Source organism: Thermobia domestica, chromosome 16, assembly GCF_964235325.1.
Source record: "Thermobia domestica chromosome 16, izTheDome1.hap1.1, whole genome shotgun sequence".
Classification (NCBI taxonomy): Eukaryota; Metazoa; Arthropoda; class Insecta; order Zygentoma; family Lepismatidae; genus Thermobia; species Thermobia domestica.
The window spans coordinates 16,249,751-16,276,681 of record NC_137469.1 but is presented as its reverse complement, the minus strand read 5'-3'; the positions used below and the strand labels follow the sequence as shown (position 1 = coordinate 16,276,681).

Sequence of the window (26,931 nt, the reverse complement as noted above, 5' to 3'; positions counted from 1 at the left end):
TAGATATTCTATCCTTGGTCTTCCTCTTCATGGTTTTCCTTCTGCCTTTCCCTCTATCAACACGGTGATCCAATCGGAGTGCCGGGTAAGATGGCAAAGCATGATGTTTCTTCTTTTTTCTATTATTGTCATGATCTGTCGTTCTTCATTAGCTTCTTTTAGTACGTCTTCCTTCCTTTTCTTTTCGGCCCATGATATGCGCAGCACTTTGCGCCAACACAACATTTCAAATGCTTCCAACTTGGATATTTCAGCTTTTCTCAATGTCCACATCTTTGCTCCGTAAGGCGCCACGCTCCACGTCCAACGACATCTTTCTTGATGCTAGTAGTCCTCTTTTCCTATTGAATACTTGTTTGGAATGCGCTATTCTGGAACTTATGTCTTTTTCATTTCTTCCATCCGAGGATATTAGACTTTCTAATGTCTTCGATTTTCTCTCCCTCTCGACATACGTTTGCCCCTTCCTGTCCTGCTCTTGTGCACTTTATCACTTTGGTTTTCTTCTTATTTATTTTCATTTTGCATGTTTTTTCCAGTTGGTCGTTCAAGTTTGAAAGTGCTTCCTGCAAGTCCTTTTCGTTCTCCGCTATCAGTGCTATGTCATCTGCAAACCTTATTGCGCTGAGGACTTTTTATTCAAGTCGAAACTGTAACGAAAATAAAAAAAATTTCTGATACCTCAATGATGTCCAAGTTCATACCCTAAAATAAAGTCCATCTGGTATCTCCTTAAAAATTGTATTTAAGGATGGAAAGAAATTTCAATTTTGAATTTGAAGCAGAAAAACAATAAAACAAATAAATTTTTCAAACATATTTTAGATGATAATATAATTAATATATTACTTTCGCTATTTTCATCAAATTTTGGAAGAAATTTTATTAAAGTAGTATAAAAATTTATCCATAGAAGAATGACATAATTAATCCATTTTTCACATTGTTTTATTTAAATTTTCGCGGAAGTTTTGTTAAAATACCAAAAATGTAATTATCGGACGATGACAATTAATCCATTCTCTTACATTGTTTTCCTGAAATATTAAGAATAAATTCTATTAAAATGTATTAGAGTCTTGCTTTAGCCGAATTCGATGGAACTGGTGTGGTCCTTCTGTTACAGCTGAATATTTTTTTAAAAAATATACAATACAATATTGTATACAGATCTCAACTGGCAAGTGTTTTTTGACTTTTACAGTACAGCACAGTATGTGTCCTAAAAATAACGGGGATAGAGGAGTTGGCGAGTATAACCAACGCATCGTAACAACGAACTTATACATTGATAAATAACTGTTCGATCAAAACAAATACTGTACTCAATCTTGATACATTTAAATAAACGTCATGGGCGAGTACAGGCATTTTTCTTTAGCGATTTGATTAATCCGGAAATTCGGTTCATCGGGATTCGGTGAAATTGGGATGTAGTGTACGATAAGCATCTGTCCATAGGAAGAAAACATAATAAATCCAATACATTGTTTATTTTTCTTACTTCTGGAAGAGCTTGTATTAAAATATCATAGAATTTTATTCACAGGATAATTACATAATTCGTCCCTCTCGAGACAAAGGAGTGATTATCTCACTTTTTCAACTTTTCCAGGAAACAAGTTTAAAGATCTTATAATAATTTATTATATCATGTTCTGTTAAGATTTAATTTTGATTTTGTAATTTATATATCTGAAGAGAAGGAAATCAAACTGAATTTTGAAAGAAGGCGATAGAATAAATAATGAGAAATGGCTGAACCTTGTCTCCTGGAAAAGTTAAGAAAATGAGATACGCCCTTTTCTCTCGAGAGGGGCGAATTAATCCAATATTTAACATTGTTCTCTTTAAATATTAGAATAAATTTTACTAAAAACTATACGATTTTATCCATAAAGTGAACCATGAAATTAACACTTTGATTTACAATGTTTTCTCCAAATAGAAGAAATTTAATTAAAATCCCATAAGAATTTATCCATCAGATGATGATATAATTACTACATTATTTTACGTTGCTTTACTCAAATTTTAGAATATCATTTATCAAAATATTTTTTAAAAATTCCATAGAAAAATTTAATAAAAAATACATACGTAATTAATCTACTTTTTACATTCTTTTGTTCAAATATGTGAAACTATTTTATTAAATATTGTAACAATTTGTGCCTCTTATGGTGACAGAGTTTATCCATGATTTATAACATCTATATATTAGTCCTAAGTTCGTTATATTATAATTTCAGGAACTAATTTAAACGTAATTTACTCACTAAATGTTCAATAACAACACTCAAGATAAAATATATTTAAACTTATGTATTTTCCGAAGACTTTCTGCGTTTATCTTTTTTTTTATTTTTCACAAAATTCCTTCTTTATAGTTGAGAATGCATCTACTATTAATGGCTTCTTTTCGTATTATATCAGAACTGTCAAGAAAAACATGTCTATACATGTCTGGCCTCAAAACTTAACAACTTAAATGTTCAGGTCTGGTCATAGAAGAAATTGTTATCATACGATACAGACTGTTGTCCATATCAACATGTACATATTTATAAATGTTATCGTTATAGGTTTTACATTGTTTTACTGAAAATTTTGAAAAAGTTTTACTAAAATGTTATCACAAATTATCAATCGGATGATCCATTATTTTACATTGTTTTTCAAGAGTATTAAAATACATTTTATTATAGTATCACAAGAATTTATCCGCAGAATGTTGACATAATTAATCAACTATTTTTACATCGTTTTCTTCAAATACGAATAAATTTTATTAGAATACCACATGAAGAATTTTTCCATAGAATGATATCAAGAATACAATATTTATACATTATTTTCTTCAAACATTGAAAGGAAATTTATCTACAGAACGATGATATAATTTATCCATTATTTTACCTTGTTTTCTTCAAATATTGGAAGAAAATTTTATTAAAACTCAATTAGAATTTATTCATGGGATGATGACATAAGTAATCCAGTAATCCATTTTTTTACACTGATTTCTTCAAATTTTGGAAGAAATTTTATTAAAGCACCATACGAACTTATGCATAGGATGATGGCATAATTTAGCCATTATTTTACAAAATTTCTGCAAGAAGTTTTGTTAAAACACAATAAGAATTTATCCATTAGGTGACGACACAATCAGTCCATTATTTCATATTGCTTTGTTCGAAAATATAGGAAGAAATTTTATTAAAGGACAATAATAATTTGCCAAAAGATATGAAATAATTGATCCACTATTTTACATTGTTTTCTTTTAATATTGTATAAAATGTTATTGAAATGTCATATGAATTTGTCCATAGTATAATGACAATGTTTACATATTGTTATCTTCAAATATTAGAATAAATGCGCTGCAATTCGTGTATACCAAGATACCTAAGAACCTGTTTTCCTAATTTCTGAAAGGCCCGTATGTTAATTTTTCCATTTGTTAGAGCCTTCTTGAACTGTACCCATCTGGGTCCAGGTGGTAACATTGCAGAAGGAGAGCCTAGACTAAATGAAGAGATCTGTGGTAGGACGCTAAAAAGGTAGGAATTATATTAAAATACTGTAAGAATTCATCCAAATACAATATTTATATATATATTTTAAAATATTGGAAGAAATTTTGTAAAAATTCTGCACAAATTTATTTATCGAATGATTTCATGATTAATTGATTATCTTACATTGTTTTCGTGAAGTTTTGGAAGAGATTTTATTACAATGTTATAAGAATTACTCATAAATTATACATTATACGACATTGTATTACTAAAGTATTGGAAGTAATGTTGTGTAAATATTAAGAACTTATCCATCAAATGATGACATATTTTATGCATTATTTTGTATTGTTTTCTTCAAATTTTGGTAGAAATTTCATTAAAATCCCATAAGGCTTTATCCATCGAATAACGAGATTGTTAATTTATTATTTTGCATTGTTTCTTTTAATTTTAGAAAGTTTTATTAAAATCTCACAAAGGTGATTTATATAATTAATACATTATTTTTCATTGTTTTATTCAAATTTTGAAATAAATTTTAATAAAATTACAGAAAACTTTATCCATTGGATAATAACATAATTAACCCATTATTTTATATATATTTTTTTTCAAATTCTTGGAAGAAATTCTATTAAAATATCACAAGAATTTATCCACCGGATGATGACATAATTAATCCATTGTTTTAGATTGTTTTACTCGTTATTTTTTAAGAAATTATACGTCTGTGTAAGTAAAAAAAAATCCGCGACTGTAGGTTATTGAGGTTGTCTGATACACATTTTATTTCTGTGTTGTATGTTCTAGAATAGTTTTTTTTTTAAATCTTTGTTTTATTGAATGAAACGTAGTTCATATCTTTGGTAGAAAAATTCCGTTCGTTACTGCAATTCACTCAGAATATTGCACAGTCTTAAGATGAGAATTATGCAAAAGGATTTCTTTTCCTCTGCATCTGGTGTCTTGACCTGAATAATCACGTAGCATAGCGGGAAAAGCTGTGGTCAGCAATTTGACTCTTATAGGCCTTTGGAATCTGGGTGGACCACGCTGCACCACACTGGTACAAAGAAATATTCTGAGAGCACGTAAATTATATCATAATAGGATCAAATCTTTCGTTTCAGCTATATACATATAAACAAACTAATAGTACCATCATCCAACAATCATTTCAATGCATTTTATGTGCAATTTTTATATAATAACGAATATTCTTTTCTCTCATATAAATTGCATCAGTATTCATATTAATCCAAAATTGCAGTTGTCAATTTTCATCGCCATACTGGTGGTGTTCTATTGCTATGAATCAAATTATTACATAAAATAAAAATTTCCCAAGAAATCAGAATAATGAACAATGTTGTGTGTAATATCAACCGTAACGAGGAATATTCAGAGAGAAGTTTCACTTTCCGCGGCAAGACTGAACCATACAACTCTTGCCACTCAACCTCTATTCCTGAAGGATATGCCCGGTCAGAATCATTTAGCTTGAAAACAATCTATACCATAATCATTAACACTTTGAAAACTTTACTTTATGCGGCTCATATAGTCTTGGGTCAATATAGTGAGGTGGCAATAATTACCGGTATGTTTTTAATATAGTACCGCGATGCATATGGGATAGCTTTTGACCACAAGGACATTGATCGATCATAACCATGTTGCTTTAAAAACTATCTATCGTTTAGAGGCTACCACTGGAAGTTAATCAAACATTAGTCTCTCTATAAGGCAGGATGAGCCTGAAAGTAAGATAGAATCTTAAAATAGAAGTAAACACCAAAATTAATTTTGGCTAAAGTTAATTACCAGATAAACCATAAAAGTATTGTTCAGGTAAATATTGAATGAGGCTAATATATCTCAGAAAAGGCTATGTATACCTCATAAAAGGCTATATGATATGGGGTTATACATATCATTAAATAATTGACAAGGTAACCTTTTGATGAGGAAAAGGAAAGATCTAGACCCTAATATAACTGCCCATGTAATTTTTTAGTAAAGTAAAAAAATTAAAAATCAATCCTAAATTATCGTAATTTCCAAGATAAATTCTGATGAGGCTAGAAAAGAGATAGAAATCCAAAAATAACTGCCCATTTAAATTTTGAATTAAGCTTTCAAGAGAAAAGATATATAAGATCCTTAAAAAAATTGTCTAGAGAAAAAACTTCATGAGGCTACTGAATGACATTGGCCCTAAAATAATTGTCAAGGTGAGTTTTGGGTGAAGCTCAAGGAAGACATAAACGAAGTAATTATCAGCGTGAATTTCGCCTGAGGCTAAGGAAATAATATGAACCCTAAAAATGTAGGTAGATGATTATGCAGTAATTGATGGGATGCGAAAATTAAAGAAAATGGGGAAAAAAATAAAATGAAACGAAATCTTTAAGTTTTACGTCCCACGATTATGCCCTTTAAGCTAAGGGAAACGGTGATTAAGGCACGTGAATGACGGTGGAAGAATTGGTGGAATGAGAATATGGGAGGAAACTGGAATATCCCGAGAAAACCGACGGATACGATGTTTTCCACTACAAACTTACTTAGTCAGGGATCGAACCAAGAACCTTATGTACTAGAGATAGCCATTCTTCCATTGAATTACTGTGACTCCAAAAGGAAATGGGAGAGTCATCATGACACACCCCACGGATACGATGATGTCCAAAAGAAACCAACATAGTCTGAAATCGAACCAAGAGTCTTTCCCACAAAAGATAGGAAACCTACCATTGAGTAGTCATTTCTCTCTTAAGATAATTCAATTAATTAAGCATAATTATTATCATAATTGAAAAGCTGAAATATCCAAGCTGGAAGCATTTGAAATGTGATGTTGGCGCAGAATGATGCGCATATCATGGACCGAAAGGAAAGCTAATGAAGGACGACAGATCATGAAGATAATAGGAAAAAGAAGAAACAGCCATTTTATTCAGCACTCCGACTGGATCATCATGTTCATAGAAGGAAAGGCAGAAGGAAAACCAGGAAGAGGAAGACCAAGGATAGAATATCTAGATGCAGTTACGAAGAAGAGGCGTTATCAAAATATAAAACAGCTCTCCCAAACGAGAGAAAAGTTTTATAATTTCCATGTTGCCCACCAACCTATGGTTGAGGTGAACAAGAAGATGATGACCATAATTAATCTAATCAGTGTAAAATACAATAATATTAAAATTAGTTATAATTTTGTGTATGCTATCATGTGAAAAGATCAACTAGTTCTAAATAAGATTGAAATAAATTCTGGATGACAAATATTGTATTTTAATTTTCGTGCACGATTATGTTAGCATAGCCTAATACCCAGACCCATAATTACATAAAATATCAATAATATTGTACTCTTTATGTTGAAACCCTTTTATTACCTTCGTATTTAGGCATTTCTGTCATTCCAGTCTCCACACTAAGTAAAAATAAGCTTTTAGATATATCCTAACGATTTAAAGTACACTGTTAGATTGTTCCATGCAACACTTCACAAATAACGTATATCAGAGTCTTCTGACAATGTGAACAAAAGTCTTTTTTCTTTTATAGTTGTTCAAGGGTAACTGGTTCAATTCTTAGTGGAGGTGGCAGTATCATTGACCCTACCTCCCGCTGAAATCTGCACGTGCGGCTTCTTCTTCTTCTTCTTCTTTTACTTCTTAAATATTTGACCTACCCCAAAGGAGAACTCGAGAAAGCAATGGCGTTGAGAGCAACTTCGAGAAAGGTGTTAACCCTGAAAAACAGTCAACAAAGAACTTTTTTAGGCAGAAGAACAACGGTCCTTGTCAGTTTTACCTGAAGGGGAAACAAAGGAAAAGTATTTTAAAAATATTATAAAACTAAAATTTTGATGATTTGTAAAAATAAATTATCTATTTTAATTTTTTTTAAAAAATACTAGCCAAAATGTCCGTTCTTTGCACGGAAAAATATAGGTCTATTCAATATGTTTAAAAGGTACATTTCAATACTCTTCCCCGCTAATTTTTTTAAGATATGCATTTTAATTAGTGTGTTAAAAATTATCCGAATATACGTTATTTAAATATTAGATTTTGTTTTTTCTGTTATTAGAATATCTAAATACAGTAAAACCTGTCTTCAACGGACCTTTTATCAAACGGAAACTTGTGTTAAACGGAAATATTTCACGTTCCCATGAATTTACTAATGAAAATCGTGTTAAATCCACTTCATTAAATGGAAACTGTATTACGCGGACAACGGAAATGGAAATAAGTCTCTTCACGGAAAATTTCAAGTTTCGGAGTGCGGCATTTAGAAACTTTTTAGACATCTTATTTTATCTCAACATGTCCATTATATGCATGCATTTTTTTCTGTAGAGATCTACCTTCGTTAACTGGAAACTTATCTTTGACGGAAACTGTTACAAGTCCTGTTCAATTCCTCTAAAGACAGGTTTTACTGTATTTGTTGTCAATATACGAAGAATTATTCAAACAATTCTACGTTATCCGAATATTTTTTTTCAAAGAAACTATTCTGAACTATTCTAATATGAATTGAAATGAAATAATTAAAAAAAAATCCAGATAGACCCAAATGCCAACCATTTTCCAAAATTAATTTTAAACTGTTCAAACGTTTCCTCACCTTTGCCATTTTATGAATACAAAATGGGGAAATTAAAATTGGCCCCTTCTCTCCTTAGAGGTGAAAAATTTTGCAGACGAAATAGCGTTACCAGGTCTATTTATACGGAGCTTAATCCACTGTAAACAAACGTAAAGATCTCTACTTGTCATAAGAGAAATGAGAAGTTTAATGAACATACTGTGTGTTTTAATAGTATCTGTCATAATTTATTAGTGACAGGAAAAATCTAAGACAGGCGTAATGTTCAGACTTCCAGTAAGTACGTATAATACAATATACATACAAGATAAGGGGCTAATTCTGAAATTACTTAAGTTTTAATTTATAACGAGCAGAATACCCGTTCTTCGCACGGGGAGAATAAGTTTCATTTTGGACATAAAGGACTGAATTTGGATTTAAACGGCATCGGAAGTGTCAATATAGCGACCCCGAAAACTATGGATTCGGCACTAATATTGGTCAGTTTTGAACATTTTGAAATATCTCCCCGTCTTCTCTCCTAAGTTGCACCGTCTAAGTGAAATAATAAAAACTATCTTAGACCCGAACGTCATCTATGTTGAAAATTTGATTGAGATTGGTCGGGTGGTTCAAAAGGTATGAGGTCACAAAGTCACCTTCATTTATATATATATTGTCCGAATATTGTTGGCTACATGGGTAGGGTATGTGCCTTCTGTTAGAAGACCCAGAATCGAATCCCAGTGGGAGCTCATATGCTTTGGATAACCCGTTAAGCTGTCTATGCCTCATATAGTATCAGTATTGAAAAGGAAGTTAATCTTCAAGGCAATCAATCTTAAGTTCTGATTTGAGTGCTTTATTCTAATTAAGTTTGCATGTAACGTCTTGTCCTCAATAAACATGTCTAACAAGTTATGATGATTTATCCTAGTTATGTTTTGGAACAAGGTGGAAATGTTAGTTGCTAAGTCCAAGTGATTTCTAAGTCATAACAAATATGTATCAATGTATTACGCAATGTGAAGAACCTGACCTCTACGAAATAAGTCCTAAAATAACTGTCCAGATAAATTGTGAAAGAGGTTGAAGAGAGATATAAACACTAAAATAATCGGTTAGGTAAAGTTTGCCTGACACTAAGGAAAAATATAAACCCAAAATGCAAGTAAATGATAATCGTGGAATAAGAATGCGAGCGCGAAACGGGAAATCCGTGAAGTACGGATACGACATTGTTTACCATATTACCGTGGGCTGATATCGAATCAGTGTCCTCCTACAGCAGATATGGGATACCTATCATTAAGAGGCTCCGCCACGGTGAAATTAAAATGCCGCTAATTTTACAGTAATTGTGTGATATCTTCAAATAGATAAAATATAATCGAAAAGTGGAACAAGAGCTCACTAGATAATATTATTTTATATGTGATACCGTTATCACGACTCATTTATCTGCTTTCGATTTTCAACCATTTAGAAAATCATCATCCGTCTAAATGGCTGCAAACGGAAAGCTACTAGATGACTCGTGATAACGGTACCTCATGCAAAATAATATTGTCTAGGGCGCTCTTGTTCCATATTTCGGTTATCTTTTATCTATTGAACATATCATATAATTACTGTTAAATTAGCGGTATTTTAATTTCGCAGTGATTAGGCCTCTTAAGTAGCCGTTTTATTCTTAAAGTTTATCAATTAGTGAAACTTAATTATTATCATAATTTATCTACAATTCAATCAGAATGCTTCTTACGGAGGAATACTAATTGACGAGTTTAATGAAGTCATAATTTCTTAGTTCCTGAACACATGGTATCCCTAATCCTAACACCAAACTTCGCCTTCCACACCAATTTCTTAATTTCGAGTTTTAAATACATAATTTATGAACAATGGTAAGAAAGATACTGGTCACCCTACTCTTGCCCTATTGGCTTAGTGGTACTATCTAACTTCGTTATGGTAAGTGCTTTAGAACCTGCCTCTCTAGAAAGTCTCTTGACTAAGCACCTACGTCAACATGAATACCAGACTCCTCTATTTGGTATACGTGGTATCCCTAATCTTAATATCAAATCTCTCGTTCCCCTCCAGTTTCTTAATTTCGAATTTCAAAAATAATTCATGAAGAACGGTAAGGAAGATATTAAGCATCCTATACCTGCCCTATTGGCTTAGTGGCGCCGTTTAATTTCTTTAGGGTAAGTAGTCTAGAATCTGCCTTTGTGAATACCAGGCTACTCTACTTCATGGACGAAACCCTGAATGTGAAAGGAATATTCTTAGACATGAAATCATTACCCTTAGTAAGACCAGACATAGAAACCACACACGTTTCATAAAGCGCAAAACAAGTACTTGTCAAGTCCAAATATATACGAAGTATCCTTTTGTAGTGATAGAAATGAAGTCGAAAATCTACGAACCATCTCGTGGATGTAACATTCACAAACGATCAAAAGGAATTCCTTTAAAAAGTCTGAAGATCTCACAGATGCATCATAAACATGGATGAACTGTTGGGTGTTGTTGGGTTTACGGATAACTTCAACGACAGGTATTTGCTATGGCAGAAGATTGTAGGTGTCATATATTCGTATGCAATTGAAACCTCAATATCTGTATGCTAAAAGCCTCTTTTTGAGTTGTCCGACCACATTGCAAAAACACTGGGAGGCAGCGAAAACCGTTGGTGGCTGTCGACTGCGTAATCAAATCGCGTTTGGACAACGTCGGCCACTCAGAAGAAAGTGCAAGTTTTTTTCTGTTATGTAACTGCTTCTGCACAAGAGTCTAGTGACCCCTCCTTTTTCTTAGATCATTTCCCCTACTCCTCTCAAAGGGGATTTTCTCCGTTCCACACACCGAGAATCATATGCGATTCAAGGTTATACTCTCACCAGCCGCTCTTTCAAGCAGCAACCTCACCTCTTGTCTTAGAAAGATAGTGTCCTACTTTCTCGAATGGACCGTGTGTTTATACTACAAGTGCTTTGTTGGTTATGGTACAGTGATTGGTTGGGACTCATTCGTATGCACAATCATCTTGAAGCAAGGTTGGCCTAGTGTTGTTTTTGTTGATTTGCAAGAGGTCTTTTGCCTGTTGTGGTGGAACCATAATATCGTGTGCTACTACTCCAATTACGTGAAGATAAATCCCAGAAGAGAAAACGGTATTGTTATATATCTCTTCTTTTACTTTTAAAGACATTATTAATTAAATTTATTAATCTAACCTTAACCTAACCCACGATTTTAAAAATATATTTTTTGTAAAATATTTATGTTTAAGTAAAACTATGATTTTCTTATCAAAATTAATACTATTCATCACTTATTCTCAGAGTAGAAAGTTATGGACTCTCTTCTTTATCTTACTCTATTTGCAATATTATACCAGAAATTTATTCGTAAAATGAGAAGTAGATATTCCCATTTTAGTTTGTGCTACTCGTATTCTACAAGAGATTTGTTTGAAAGCCGGAAATTCAGGAAATATACCTTCTATCTTGATTTGAGTATATTATACCAGAAATTTACTTGTAGAGATGGAAATCTAGAAGAATTTTCCTTCTTTCTTACACTATTCATGATGTTATACTACGAATTTATTTGTAAGGATGAAAAACCAGGTCATTTCCTTTCTATCTATATTATACCAGAAATTTACTTCTAGAGAAATTTATTTTCATATATATGTTCTACTTCGCTCTTTTCATTATACTGGGCCAAATTAATCGTATCGCCCTTCACTAAAATGCTTTAGTCATATTACAATATATTTCGAAGACGAAAATCTAGATAAAATTTATCAATTCTGACTAGCGCTATTCAGACTGTTACACTAGGGATTTATTTCTAGAGTTGATAGCTTCGAGATTTTTTCTTCTATCTTAATCCTATATCGTATACTATACGTTAAATAGAAAGTTAGTGAGATAAAATACAAATCCAAAGAATACCAATACCATTTCGCAGAAACGTATTTTAGAGAAGGTTATCGCCTAAAGTCAACAATAAATTTATGTTTCCTCAATGTGCTTTAAATAAAATCACATAAAAAGCTTACATTCGAATATCCTTGTACCATTGTTTTTTCTCATGTATGTGGTCGTAACATGCTATATGTATAGGGTGGTCTGAAATTCTTGTCATCACGTGTAGAACATATTGTAACAAAGTAAAACAACGGAAACAAAGAAAAATTAAAATAATAATAAAAAAACTGTAGGTATATTACGGTATTTTCAGTAGATAGGACCCACAAGCACCCTTCTTTCATAACGACAGTGGGCGTGTTCCAAATCTACAGGTGTTCGTGTAGCTGAAAGCAGAGATTAAACAAATTAATTCCATTGCCGTTACCATTGGTAGGGCAACACTTTCAAACATTCATTATCATGCATATCAAATCCATAAATTTCAAATTTTACTATATTCGTAAGAGTGCTTGTGAATGTAGATAAAAATAAATGAAAGTGATATTTCTAGTTTCTTCATGATTTGTATATTCACAAAACATTCTTGCTATGAACAACACAACACGGGTTGCCAAGTTTGTCTCATTATGTTATGTTCTTTTGTCTTTTCATAAGTTAATACTAATCTCCAAATCTTCATGTTACGAAAAATCACAAATAAAATATATAATTGCATACCTTCTCCGATCTAGGGTGATTTGGGGGTAGAAAACTTTTTAGTTTCTGATTACAACTTTTGCAATAATTTTCGGGCATTGTAATTTGCATTGTCTGCAAGGAAGTAGATGTTGCGTTATAGTCGATTGGTCTCGGAAGTCCAGATTCGATTACCAGGTTCGATTTTACATTTTGCTATAAAATATTCCATATACAGTCATCATAGCGCGGCAATTAAGGAGTCACTTGAACTAAACCAACTCAAGGAACCAACAAGCTGGCGTCACCTAAAATTATGTTTAAAAAGGTTTCCTCCTCGTATGGAAACAATATAACTAAGTCAAAATCGGACATTGCATTATGTACAAGATACACATATTTAAGTAAGCAGAAAACGGTATCTCACTGATCCGAATTAATAACTAAATATCAACAAAATAGACGAACAGTATACTTTCGAAATGCATAATGTAAGCTTAACTTATAATTTAATTTGATAATTTCGGTATTTAGAAATGTAGTAAATATGTTACTTTACGTAGAGCTTGTTGTAGAAACACAATATAATAAGAGAGAATACGATACATAAACACTTTTAAGAATATAGTACAATAAGACAGAGCACGATACATAGAGCCTTCTTTAGACATACAGCACGACAAACACGAACAATATATAAAATTTTGTTTTTTAGAGATACAATAAACACAATACGATATAGTTCATAGGATTTCTGTTAGAGATACAGCATAACGAACGTAAACAATACATAGAGTTTTGTTTTTAGAGACACAATAAATAGAGCTTTCTGTTAGAGATACAGTATAATAAACATAACAAGATATACACCCATATCTTTCTTTTAGAGATACTACAGTAAAACACAATACAATACGCAGAGTTTTCTTTTATAGGTAGAATACAATAAAACACAATATGATATATTTAGCTCTTTTAGAGATACAGCACAAAGGCAAAGGAGTCATAGAGTTTTGTTTAGAGATACAATAAACAGAATACGATACACAGGGCCTTTTTTTTAAGACATACAGTATAATAACATAATCAGATATACTGTACAGCAAAATATAATACGACATATAGAGTTTTCTTTTATAGATAAAATACAATACATGGTAATGCGATGCATTTGGTTATTTTAGAGATACAGCTCAAAAACAAACGATACATAGAGTTTTCTTTTAGAGACACAATAAGACAATACAATACGAAGAACTTTCTTTTAGAGATATAAACATATTAAGATATAATATATGTTACTAGTGTAATATACATAATAAATTAATTTTCTTTTATAGGTAGAGCACAGTAAAACATAATACGATATATAGAACTTTCTTTGAGAGATACAGTACAATAAGATATAATATGATACATAGAGACTTTTAAAGATGCAAAACAATAAGCACAACACGATGTAGAGCTTTATGTTTTTTTTGTTATTCAACAAAACAACAAGAACAACGGGAAAAGAAGTTGGTCAATACATGTAAAGATACTACCTCAATATTCGCGGTGTAGGTCTGAAGAAAAATCATGGAAAATTCAGGATGGCAGGCTTAAGATTTGAACTCAGGACCTCTCGAATATAAGGCAGCAACATTTACCATTAGTTTACGCTTCCCTTTACAATGAATTGGAATGGGGGTGTTATCATTTTCTACCATGGTAATTGGCATGTTTCAACTCTATTTTTGTTCAGACGTCCTTCTTGCTGTCGTTTGCCTTGAGATACAACAGATCATACTTTTGTAGACAAAAGCTTATTTCTTTTCCAAATGTTCTTTGTTTCAACCTCTTCGCACATCTAAACGAATTAGTTTGGTTTGACAATGTGAAATTACGATAGATTTCCGAAGTACATCAATTCAATATTGGAAACGGAAATATTATATCTACCACTCCCTATGCCAATAGAGGGATAAACGCGTGGAATCTCTTCTTGGGACGCTGAATCCATTTTTAAAAAAACTAATTCTCTCTTTCAGTTTTTGCTTATGTACTGATCAATTACTGAAAGCAGTAGTATATAGTTTCAACAGGGTGATTCGGGGATGTAAAACTTTAGCTTCAGATTACAACTTCTGAAATAATTTTCGGGCATTATAATTTGCATTGTCTGCAACGAAATAGATGTTTCGTTGTAGCCAATTGGTCTCGGAAGTCCAAGTTCGATTACCAGGTTTGATTTTATATGTTGATTTTAAGTATTTCATATTGAGTCATAGTTGTATATTGAACATAATAGCATATCCGAGATAATTTATCGCTACCTACCTTTGAAAGTTTCTGTTCTAATGTTTCTCGGCAGCAGATGGACGGTCAGATTAGTTCTATAAAGACTTCCAATACTTATTCATAGCACCCTTTGGAAGTCTAAAAAAATAACGTTAACCCTGTCATTGTAATGCTTATAATCGGAAATGTAATATGAGCACTGTTTCCACTATATTTTTTTTAACGGCTTCACACATATGTTCGTCATATGTGCAATGGTTTACACGATTCTATTCTTGTTTCAAAGAATATCTTTTCATGATGGTCCCATGTAAATTTTCTTAGGATCTCATGATAGATTCTGGAGATAGATCATAAAATAGATTCTGGAGATAGATCATAAAACTTCCCAACGGCTGACAGTGTTAATACCTTAACTACATGTAAGATATTCACGTATAACTCCGTAATGCACAAAGCAATTTGAAACATATATTCACATGCTGATCTATTTCATTAGTGCCTTTGGCTTAGATACATACCTAAGTTATTGCGGTTAGTGTCCTGCCTTTAATTTAGATACGTACCTAAGCTATTGGGGTTAGTGTCCTGCCTTTGGTTTAGATATGTACTTAAGCTGTTTGGGTTAGTGTCCTGCCTGTAGTTTAGATACGTACCTAAGCTATTACGGTTAATGTCCTGCCTTTAGTTTCGATACGTACCTAAGCTATTGGGATTAGTGTCCTGCCTTTAATTTAGATACGTACCTAAGCTATTGGGGTTAGTGTCCTACCTTTAGATTAGATATGTACCTAAGCTATTGAGGTTAGTGTCCTGCCTTTAATTTAGATACGTACCTAAGCTATTGGGGTTAGTGTCCTGCGTTTAGTTTAGATACATACCTAAATTATTGCGGTTAGTGTCCTGCCTTTAATCTAGATACGTCCCTAAGCTATTGGGTTAGTGCCTTGCCTTTAGTTTAGATACGCATCTAAGCTACTGGGATAACAAAAAAAATTGTTAAAAAACAAGCAGATTTAAAAATGTACTAATCAACTTAATAAAATTATTATTAAGAATTGCAATTTTTAGTATAATAGACAATAATTTGTTAGACTTGGTACAAACTTCAAACTTTTTTGTTGATAATAGTAACTTTACAGCGTTTTAAAAAATTATATTGAGCTTCTTGGCATCCCTTTTATTACTTCTGCTTTTAGAGCTTTTCAGTTATTTGTTTTGTTTTTTCTAGAACTTTTAATTTTTTGCTCTTTTTATTCTTTTCCACCTTTTAGCAAGTTTTTAAAAGTCGGTTAACTTTTTGTTTGTTTTATTTTCCCACTGTTTAGTATTCTTAGCTGTGTTATACATATGACAAAAAGATCACCTTCACAACGAACAAGAAGATGTGACATCAGACTGTTCCAGTCTGTTAGAAAGAAAAAAAAAATAATGGAAACGTAGAATCGAATTTTATTAATAAAAATAGCCATATTGTCGTTCCAGTAGTTCTCTCTAATAACGGTACAGAGAATCTCAAGGGTGAATTTGAGCTCTCTCGTGGCTAAGCGGTTAGCGTAGACGCCTTTGGCATGGGAGATCCGGGTTCGACTCCTGGCTGGAGCTCATATGGTTTGGTTTCCACACGAATCAGTAGGTCCACGTCTCATATAGCCTCGCTGCTAAAAAGGTTGCTAAAGTCAAATCAGACCAAATCAAATCAAGGGTAAATTTATTAGATTAGAGGGATGAGACATTCCCAAGGAGCAAATTTGGTAGAATCGCTGATCATGTAAATAACTCGCTTATTAAAGTAATGTAAATACCAAAAGATGGATGCAAAAATACAAAAGTTTATCATAAAATACGATTCATGTTTCTTTTATCTTTCCTTTATGCTCATAGTCTTGTTGAATACTTAACCTTCAACTCGAAGGTTACTTACCCACGCTGTAGTGCAAAAATTTCACATATGGCACATTACATCAAGGCTCATCTCCAGAAAATGATTAATACTATATCTGGTCAAGGTTAACAGAAAAAGTCACGTAAATTGAGTCTATGTATTCGAAAACACGTCTTACTTTGTGTCCAATGATATAATCAAAACTAATAGGTTTAAGATGAATACATTAAATTCTACCGTTATTACAATCAATTTACAAGATGCTACCATAAATTTATAAGAAAAACGAATTTTGTGAAGAATTGACGGGAGTCCACTGAATATTCCCCGACGAAGAAAATTAGTTCTCAAATAAAAACTACAAAGCTGTGCCTTTGTTAAATATACTAAGGACGAGTCTAGGAAAATTCGGTGTAAGAAAAATTGGTGTAGGAAAATTAGGTGCACAGAAAATTCACTGTACGGAAAACTCGGTGTGGGGTAAGTTAGGAGTAAGGTGGATTCCGTGTAATACATATTACATATTACCGCTTACAATAACTTATAAAACTTCATGTTGTGAAAACGAAAATATCATAGGCCTAAAATGCATTGAATAAAATGTTATTACGTATTTCAATAAAAGAAAATTTATTTCTTGCGTTGAGTCCAATATCTCTTATATGTCTTTTGTGGGGAATTACTACAATTAGTTTTCATCTCACAATCCATCTGACATAAAAATAAAACAATCACAACTGAAAGTTCAAAATATTTAACTAACCTAACCCTAATGGTTCCTTATTGACTTTTCCTCCAATCAAACATAGACACTTCAGTTGAGGCATTTATTTTTACACATTTAAGTAACATTTGATAAATAAAGAAACTATGTCGTTTTTGAAATTTTAGATTTAAATATTTATTTATAAAATAGAAATAAAATCATTAGAACTGTTTTCGAAAATTCTGCAATTTTCAACTTTACACCTCCAGTAACCTACATTTAATTTTGGAAGTAGAAAAATCTAGAAGACACCTTCTAAAACAGCATAAAAACTTCAGTTTCATATTAAATACAGTAAACCCTCGTTAACACGAATTCCAAGGGACTGAAAAATCAGGAGTTCGTGTTAAAAGAATTCGTGTTAACCGGGGACCCAAATTTTATTATTCGAATACATTTTCTCCATACATACGCACTACAGTATACAGACTATACATACCACTACAGTATAGTATTATGTATGTCATAGAAAACACTAGAGATGGTATCGAGACGAGACTGAGTAGTCTCGTCTCGGTTCCAAATTCGAGACGAGACCAAGACTATTCTCTGTCTTGATAACATTCACAGAATTATATCGAGACGAGACTGAGAGTCTCGTCTCGGTTTCGGAAAGCACTCCTCGGTCTCAAATTCGAGTTAAGATCGAGATCGAGACTAGTTTCGGTCTCGATACCATCCTCTGAAAAGTAAAAACACTACAGTAAGTTTATTATCCTATCTTCGAATATTTAAAAAAAAAAAAGTTTCCACGCAGAAAATCCAGGTCATGTTATAAAATTGATAACTCCGCTAGCAGGGTGAGTACCGCTAGTAACGGAAAGGTATTTATGATTGCTGTCACCAGTTTGGAGTTACAGAGGAGAGATGTTTTGTCTCGAGCTGACGCCAGCTCGCCTGCCAAGCACCTGCATGTTCAGCGCTTGACGGAGGACAGAATCAACACCTCATAAGAGAGGAAAGATACCTGTTTCTGTTTTTTCTCTTATTTACAAGGCAATTTTCGTCTGTATAAATACTGTATGACAAAAACTGATCTGGAGTGAAATCTGAAATTAGAAAAATGATCTGAAAAAAACAACAAAGGATTGAAAGTTCGTGTTATATGAAAACCTTTACTGACTCAAGGGACTAAAAATTAGTTCGTAATTCGTGCTAACCGAAATTCGTGTTAACCGATAAAACTTCCTATAAGATAACGTACAGCGATGCCGGGACCGAAATTTTGTTCGTCCTAACCGAGTGTTCGGCTTAAGCGAGTTCGTGTTAACGAGGTTATACTGTATTGATATTTTGAACGGGATATTCTCTATGCTTCGCTAAATTACACGGACGGACATCGAAAAACTAATTTCTCGTCATGTAAGGGTCATGAAATGTTAAAATCCGTCGAAATCTCGAATTCAAATGATCTCACGACCATATTTTTTTAATAAAAAATAAATTCCTTGTAGTAGACAATAAAAGTACGTCCTACACAAAGTTTCAACTTAAAACTAATGCGCTACTTTATCCTTAAGAGTCTTCATCCCGGCGAAATTAAAATACCGCTAATTTTACAGTAATTATGTGATATCTTCAAATAGATAAAAGATAATTGAAATATGGAACAAGAGCGCCCTAGACAATATCATTTTGCGTGAGGTACCGTTATCACAAGTCACCTAGTGGCTTTATGTTTTCAGCTGTTTAGAAACGTGAAAATAAATGCCGATTTTCAAAATGGCTCGAAATCGAAAGCAGATAAGTGAGTCGTGATAACGGTTTCTCATGTAAAATGATATTGTCTAGGGCGCTCTTGTTCCACATTTCGATTATCTTTTATCTATTTGAAAATATCACAGAATTAATGTAAAATTAGCGGTATTTTAATTTCGCCGGGATGAAGACTCTTAAAGTTAACTTCCTAGTGGATCCTGCGGTCTTCTTGAATGAATCTTTCTTTACACCTAGCATTCCCCACACTGTTTTTTTCGTAAACCAAATTTTCCGTGCACCAAATTTTCTTACACCAAATTTTCCTACACCGAATCTTCCTGCTCCTACTAAGAACTACTGCAAATCAACAAAAGAAATTTTTTCAAGAAGAAGAATAAGAAGAAGAAAAAAAGTAGGTTTAAGTGCGAAATGCATGTTAATATCCTGAACAAAACTTCTAAACTCGCGGAAAAAACTTAGAGTAAACGTAGTTACTAATTAGTAAATTATTTTAAACTATTTATATTAACCTTCCTAAAGGCAAGGTCTAGTCAGTTTTAAAGCAATTATATTTCTCGTACTAAATGAGGTTGTATCTTAAAACTACAAATTCATGTACGAATATTGTTATTATTACAGAAGTTACGTGAAGAATAAATAAACAGAACTTCAATCTTTGTGTAAGGGGCCGTCCACATATTACGTAACGCTATTTTTGACAAATTTTTATCCCCTCTCTCCTCCTGATCACACTTCGTAATTCAAGGCCGGACCCCTTCCCTTTGTTACGTAACACTTTTTGATTTTTGTTTTCACCAATCTTTGCTTATTGTGGGAGTCATTACAAAAAAAAAAAAAAAAACTATTTCTAATGATAGAACTTTTTGTTATAAAATGCTTCTATTCTGAATATAGACCTATTTATAGTTTTTTCCGCCAATATCAAAGTATTAGAAAATGGTAAAACCGTAATAATATTTTAACCCAATAAGATTGTTCAATTAACTGGTCTTAATTCTTCAGAATTGCATACTGTCGTTTTTCCAAGGACATCGCATTCATCCTGTTAGGTCACAAATGACGGTAAGGAGGAAGTACTGCCGGAAGATGAAGATGAAATAGGAGCTAAAGAACTGACAATCTGACATCGACCTATTTTCCAGGAATCCAGGATGCTTCGTGCATTTGAAGTTTTCCAATGTCGACAATGCAAAGTTCCCTTCCTCGTCGACTACAGATTCGAAGTGACTGCACACGTGAAGAAGCGGAGACATCTCGTTTGTAAACAAATTTTCAAGCATCTTCTTTGAACTTTGGACTTCCGTTTACCTCTTTTTAAACTCTTCTTGTCCTAAATCTGTGCGAAAATGCTAATAAACTCGATTTCTTCAGAAATATTTAAATTTAAAAAAAAGTATTTACTAGGACTTAGGATTTTAATATATTATTTTTGGTCTGCAAATCGTGCATTGTTCCATCGTGGAAAATACTATTTCACGAAAAAGAGTTTCTTCTGCTTCACATCCAAAACCCCTTAGAAGAAAAGAGTGGATAATTGTTCAAATCAAAAATTGTTCAAATCAATCTCAGAAATAGCGATACGAGTGGGAAAGCGAGAGCATTTTCAAGCGGTGGTTACGATCACTAACAGCTAACTCGAGAAAAGTGTGTGCCATAAATGCAATGCTGCGATAGCCACAAAACGGAGTTCTATTATAATGTAACACACGAAGGATTCGTCACCAGTCATGAAAGTTACTATGTTTGTAACTTAATAACCCTTGAACCACTCGATCAATCTCGATCAAATTTTCAACTTAGATGAGGTTCCGGCCTGAGGTGGTTTTTATCATTTCGCTTTGAAGGTGCAACTTGGGGGATTGGGATATATATATATATATATATATATATATATATATATATATATATATATATATATATATATATATATATATAAATGATCGGAAATGGCCGATATTAGTGTCGAATTCAGAGTTTTTGAGGTATCTAAGTTGATTGGTGACAGTTTTGGTGTCCTTTATCTCCAAAATGAAGCGTATTCTCCCTGTGCAAAGAACGGGTATTCTGCTAGTTTATTTATAAAATAGACTGTAAATATAAAATAGACTTTTTGTTTTGTACTGATCAGCTTTAGAAACGCAATTGTTTATGTCTATCACCTCGGTCGATGGATCACCTTTATCAATGGACTCAAATCTTAACTGTCGACCCTGGACATCTTGGTCAAAATTTATGATGATTCATCAAGTATTTTTTGAGAATTTTCGTCTTACAGGGACACGTACATACACATACACACACATAAGAAGAGACTGTGATTTTCACCCTATTTTAGCATCGCGACGATCAATTTATTCAAATTTCAAGTTTGTGCGCTTCTCTACATAAACACTAACCTGTGACGTAGTGGGAATGTCGTCGTAAGCTCAAGTAAAACTCAAAGTTTTACAGCTGCGCCGCATAGTGTCGCTGTTCGATAGTAAAACGTAGATGGCCCAGAGTTATAGTTTCCATTTTATTCCAATAGACATTCTGGTTTATCTCCTTATATCAAAGGATAGCTATGTTCGTAATAAATAACTTAAACACACGTCATTCAAAAATTTTTGTCACAATTAAGTTATAACTGATTGCATGATTTATACCATAGAATTATTTGAAGGGTTAGATTCTTCAGAAAATCAGGGGCTTTACTAATATACTAGGCCTATTTATTTTTTATAAACAGCAGGAACGTCTCGTTATGTTACTCTAATTCTTAATAGTAAGTAGTTACGATATGTCCGTTATTTCCGTTATCGCCAGCTTGGATGTTAGTAGATGTCAGCACCTAGCTCTCGCTTTAATCCTTGGATGCATACTATTGGGTCTCTTGGCCCCCGAGCCGTTTCTCTTGCTTCACATTTCCCTTGTTATATGGCACAGGAAATTTAAATTTGATGACTTTTATTACTACAATAATTTCTTCTTTCGTGTAAAGGCATTTTTCAAATTTCTTTCAAATTTCTGAAAAATAATCGTTTTTAATCGATACCCTCATTTTCCATGTATCTAAGGGTTAAACCAGCACAATGTTGTGTATAACCAACTTGAATAATTGCCTAAATACTGTATGAAATTTGGGTGGTTAGTGGATTAAAAAAAAAAGATTAAATGTAGATAATTAGAACTTTTAATTAAAGCACGGTCTTAACCACGAACACTCAGGCAGTACAATTAACAATTTAAATAAGGTAAAAAGTTTAGTCATACTTAGTGGAAAGGATCGCAAAGATCTTTAAGTCTTTGCAATTTATAATTATAATTATAAAATACAATAAACATCCCTTAGACGTGCTCTCAATCCCTCATTACATCAGTACATTAACTACTCTTCCCTAAGAGAGGGCGTAACCCTTTAACAGGGTAAGCCCTTCACGACTAGCCACAAAAAGTTTTGCTATATAACGATTGGGTTATTTAATGTTTAATTTGCATTACATATGTTTTGCTTTTAAGTGTCTGTATTTTTTAAACAGAAAACACAAAAAAGGGAAATCATTTTATATGCGATCTTCAGAAAATAGGTTGGGAACAGGAATCGGAAAATTTTTATATCAGAAGAGTCAGAGAGAAAAGTTTCAAAAATTGAAGTTGTATTTTTACTGATATTAGCTGTGACTTTCTTTCAAACGGAAATAAACAAATGCAGTATTGTTTCCTGATTTTTTTTTTTTCGCTTTAAGTCATATAATTAAAAAGTGTCTTCGTGATTTATGGTTGTCACAATATTCGATACGTTCTTGAGTCGTGGTTTGATCTCAGACGATTCTCATCTGAGAAGCAAAAGTACCGAAGTTAAGATTCTCTGGTTATCAGAGGAAGTTTCTTCATATGCAGAGGAGGAAAAAGAGACGGAGAAAAAGACAGGTAAAAAAAAGGAAGTGAAGTCAAACAAGATTCCATCCAGTTTCCAGTCGTCTTAACTAAAGCTCTTTTGCGTGCTGGCATCACAGTCACTTTCTCGGCAACTGACCCAGAGGGGAATTTTCTTGGATGGAAAAGAAAAAAAAAGGAAGAAAAATTCGTGAATGAGACGAAAAAGGAAGGGCAAATATGTCTGGTCTGGTTGCCTCTCCGGAAGAGGATAAACGACGAGTTCCGTTGGGTGGATCAAATCGGCCAATCAGAAAAATTTCTTACGTCAGCCATTTTATGTGTATGTGTCTACCAGTGTATAAATACACTTTATCTTTCGTATGTACAGAAGTGAAATATGTTAAATATAAACCAAGTGAATGCAATATATTGGATTCACTTCCGGATTTTGGATTATTTTATTCTTACCACTTTATCATAAATCTTCCTTTAAACTACTGCACATAGAGGACATTCCGTGTGCGTGCGTAGAATGTAAACTTTCAATTCGGAATTTGCCAGCAGACAAAAAGCGAACAATGACATTCTTATGGTGTGAAGTTGTTAATAATAACTACCTGGTTCGATTTCCGGTATTAGCTGAACAATTGTAAGAAAATTGAGAAATTATTTGTAATAAGAATTAACACACTCTGATCTAAAATTGTAGAAATAATGATATCATGAACGACAGGGACGTACGCACGAATTTATTTCGGGAGGGGTCTAAAGCGTTTCGGTGGGGGTCCAAATACAATTTGAGGCTAAATTATATGAAAATTTCTAAAATTGACCCCCCATTTACAAAAAAGTCGGGATTTCGGGGGGTTTCGGACCCCCAGGACCCACCCCCTGCGTACGCCCATGATGAATGATGTACTAACCTAGGGGTTCTCAACCTTCTTTGACTGACGGCACAATTTACTGAACATTCAGGACGTCGCGACACATTTGTTTGATATTTTTATTATAAATAATAATATGTATTATAATAGTGAAACCAATTAGTTTTTATAATGACTCTATATAGCACTGAGCATTATTGCTGCCGCTGGAAGTGTTGATTGGTACAGTCTGTCTCGATTTTAACTAATTATTATTAAATTCTTCATAATTTTTAAGTTCGAAAATTTCGCAACACAATTTAGGGGACTGCGTGACACATCAGTGTGTCGCGACATATCAGTTGAGAACCACTGAACTAACCAATCACTTTAAGGCGTGTCATCTCGATTCCCACAATTCCTTGTGAACTGTAGCGAAATTAATAAGTTTCATTATAAATTTTATTCCATCGAAGCACCACGTACTGTTTTGTGCATGGCTCCAGGTTCGATTCCGATGACAACGCATGCGATTCGTTCCCCTCTTAAATCGTACCCAGGTTAGTAATCTAACTTCAGAACTCGAGCTCGAAGCGATAGCTTTATCTATGCTTTTACGTAATTGTCACTGTTGCTAATGTGTGCTGTAACTGTGTTTTACTCGTGTCTAGCATTTTATTTTTACTAGTCATCTTGTTTAATTTAAGGAACTTTCACAACTTCGAGGTATAGACAATGAACGGATAAAACTTCGAGTTATAGAGGATGAATGAATAAAACTTCGAGTTATACAGGTTGAATGAATAAAACTTCGAATTATAGAGGTTGAATGAATAAAACTTCGAGTTATAGAGGTTGAATGAATAAAATTTTGAGTTATAGAGGTTGAATGAATAAAACTTCGAGTTATAGAGGTTGAACGAATAAAACTTTGAGTTATAGAGGACGAATGAATAAAACTTCCAGTTATAGAGGTTGAACGAATAAAACTTCGAGTTATAGAGGATGAATGAATAAAACTTCGAGTTATAGAAGATGAATGAATAAAACTTCCAGTTATAGAGGTTGAATGAATAAAATTTCAAGTTATAGAGGTTATATAATCACTTTTAATGAGGAACGCGGAACCTCGGTATCTCGAAATTTTGTATAAAATAACAGACAAATTCTGACCAAAGCATATATTAACTAATAACTAATAGCGTTACAGTTTCGGCAAATTAACTTTGCCTTCATCAGACACATTATCTGATGAAGGCAAAGTGTCTGATGAAGGCAAAGTTAATTTGCCGAAACTGTAACGGTATTATTTATTAGTTAATATATGCTTTGGTCAGAATTTGTCTGTTATTTTATATACGAAATTTTGTTGTCGCCACCTTTATAACTCGATCGTTGATTACTCGAAAAACTCGATAACTCGAATTTTTGTCTATTCCTTTCAACTTCGACTTATCGGTGTACTACTGTATATAATTACTAGAGACTGTATATTATTATTACTAGAGACAGGATGTTTAGGCATTAAAAACCTTGGAAATAGGCAGGCAAGTAGGCACTTAAAATTTTAAAAAAATAGGCACTAAAATGAAACTGGAAATAATGAAGATGAATACTCAACATAATTAAACAAAATAAATTCAAGTCATAATGTTCGAAGAATATAGAAACACATCTGTTTGTCAATATCTTCTTCTACTGTAGGGCCTATATATAAAAACGATGCTTGACATGTATTCTATGTACATTTGATAAATACATTCCCTACAGCACTTTATTATTAGGGCTACATATAACACTCCAAATTTTGTACACATACCAGTGCACATAGCAAGCCATTGTTTTATGGCATCTTATCACTACAAGCAGCACTTATATTTCTCGGAAGAGGCAGAATCCTTTCTTGAAGTACTAAATTATATGTTTTCCTCAATAAAGTCTTATTTAGAAGAAAATACATAGAATAGGCAACGTTAGGCACTAAAGCAATTATTTAGGCAGGAATGTGCAAAATAGGCAAAATAAAATTGGCTTAAATTGGAACTATAACCCCAGATATAAACTTCAAAACGTTATTTTTATCATATCTTGAGAGTATTTTATTTGGTCCGCCAGCTACAAAAAATCTTGAAATTCGGTTAGGGAATTTTTGTAAATTTCCCCCAATAATTCTCCCGTTGGCAACACTGCAATGTAACTTACACCAAAAAAATAGCCACACCTCTCTTCTAAAGAAAAAAAAAAGACCTTAACCTTATCAATCGGGTAAATAGTTTTTGAGCAATAAATCACTAACTTAAAATGTAGGAAAATGCCAAAAATGACCTGGGTCCGAAAGGGTTAAGAGAAAAAAGTAATTAGCAAAATTGAAAAATAGATCATCGTAGTTCATTCTTTTAGTTCCGAGTAACTTTCTACCCGTTCAGCGACAATAAATTTAATTTTAAATTACAAGAACGTTGTACTGAGTTAGCCCGATTACGAAATAGCAAGTTGAAATGATTTGTTAAAAAGAAGACGTTGGTTGATCAAAGATTGCGCTAACCGATATCTCGTTACGAAATCAATGACACCTAAATGATAAACCTTTTTTCTACAGGCTTTTTAATATGAGAAAGTTAATAAAATGTAATGTTCGTTTGTTTATGCCTTTAAGCCAAGCTAATCTAATATGTACATTGAAAGCGTAAGTAATATCTTGCATGTATGTTAAAATACATTTCTGTGACTCGTTATGTCCTAAGGTTAGTTTAATGAAAACAACGTCTTCCGGGCTAGATATTTGTGAATTCTT

The 26,931-nt window shown here is 32.9% G+C and overlaps 1 protein-coding gene across 1 annotated transcript in view; it reads left to right on the top strand.

Moving 5' to 3' along the window:
* The first annotated feature begins 11,072 nt into the window (after positions 1 to 11,072).
* The window catches only part of LOC145672926 (very long chain fatty acid elongase AAEL008004-like), a 153,007-nt gene continuing 137,148 nt past the window's right edge, over positions 11,073 to 26,931 (top strand). The window contains exon 1 of the mRNA XM_081742142.1: positions 11,073 to 11,323. The gene's annotated coding sequence lies outside the window, so the exon portion shown is untranslated. The remainder of the gene's footprint in view (positions 11,324 to 26,931) is intronic.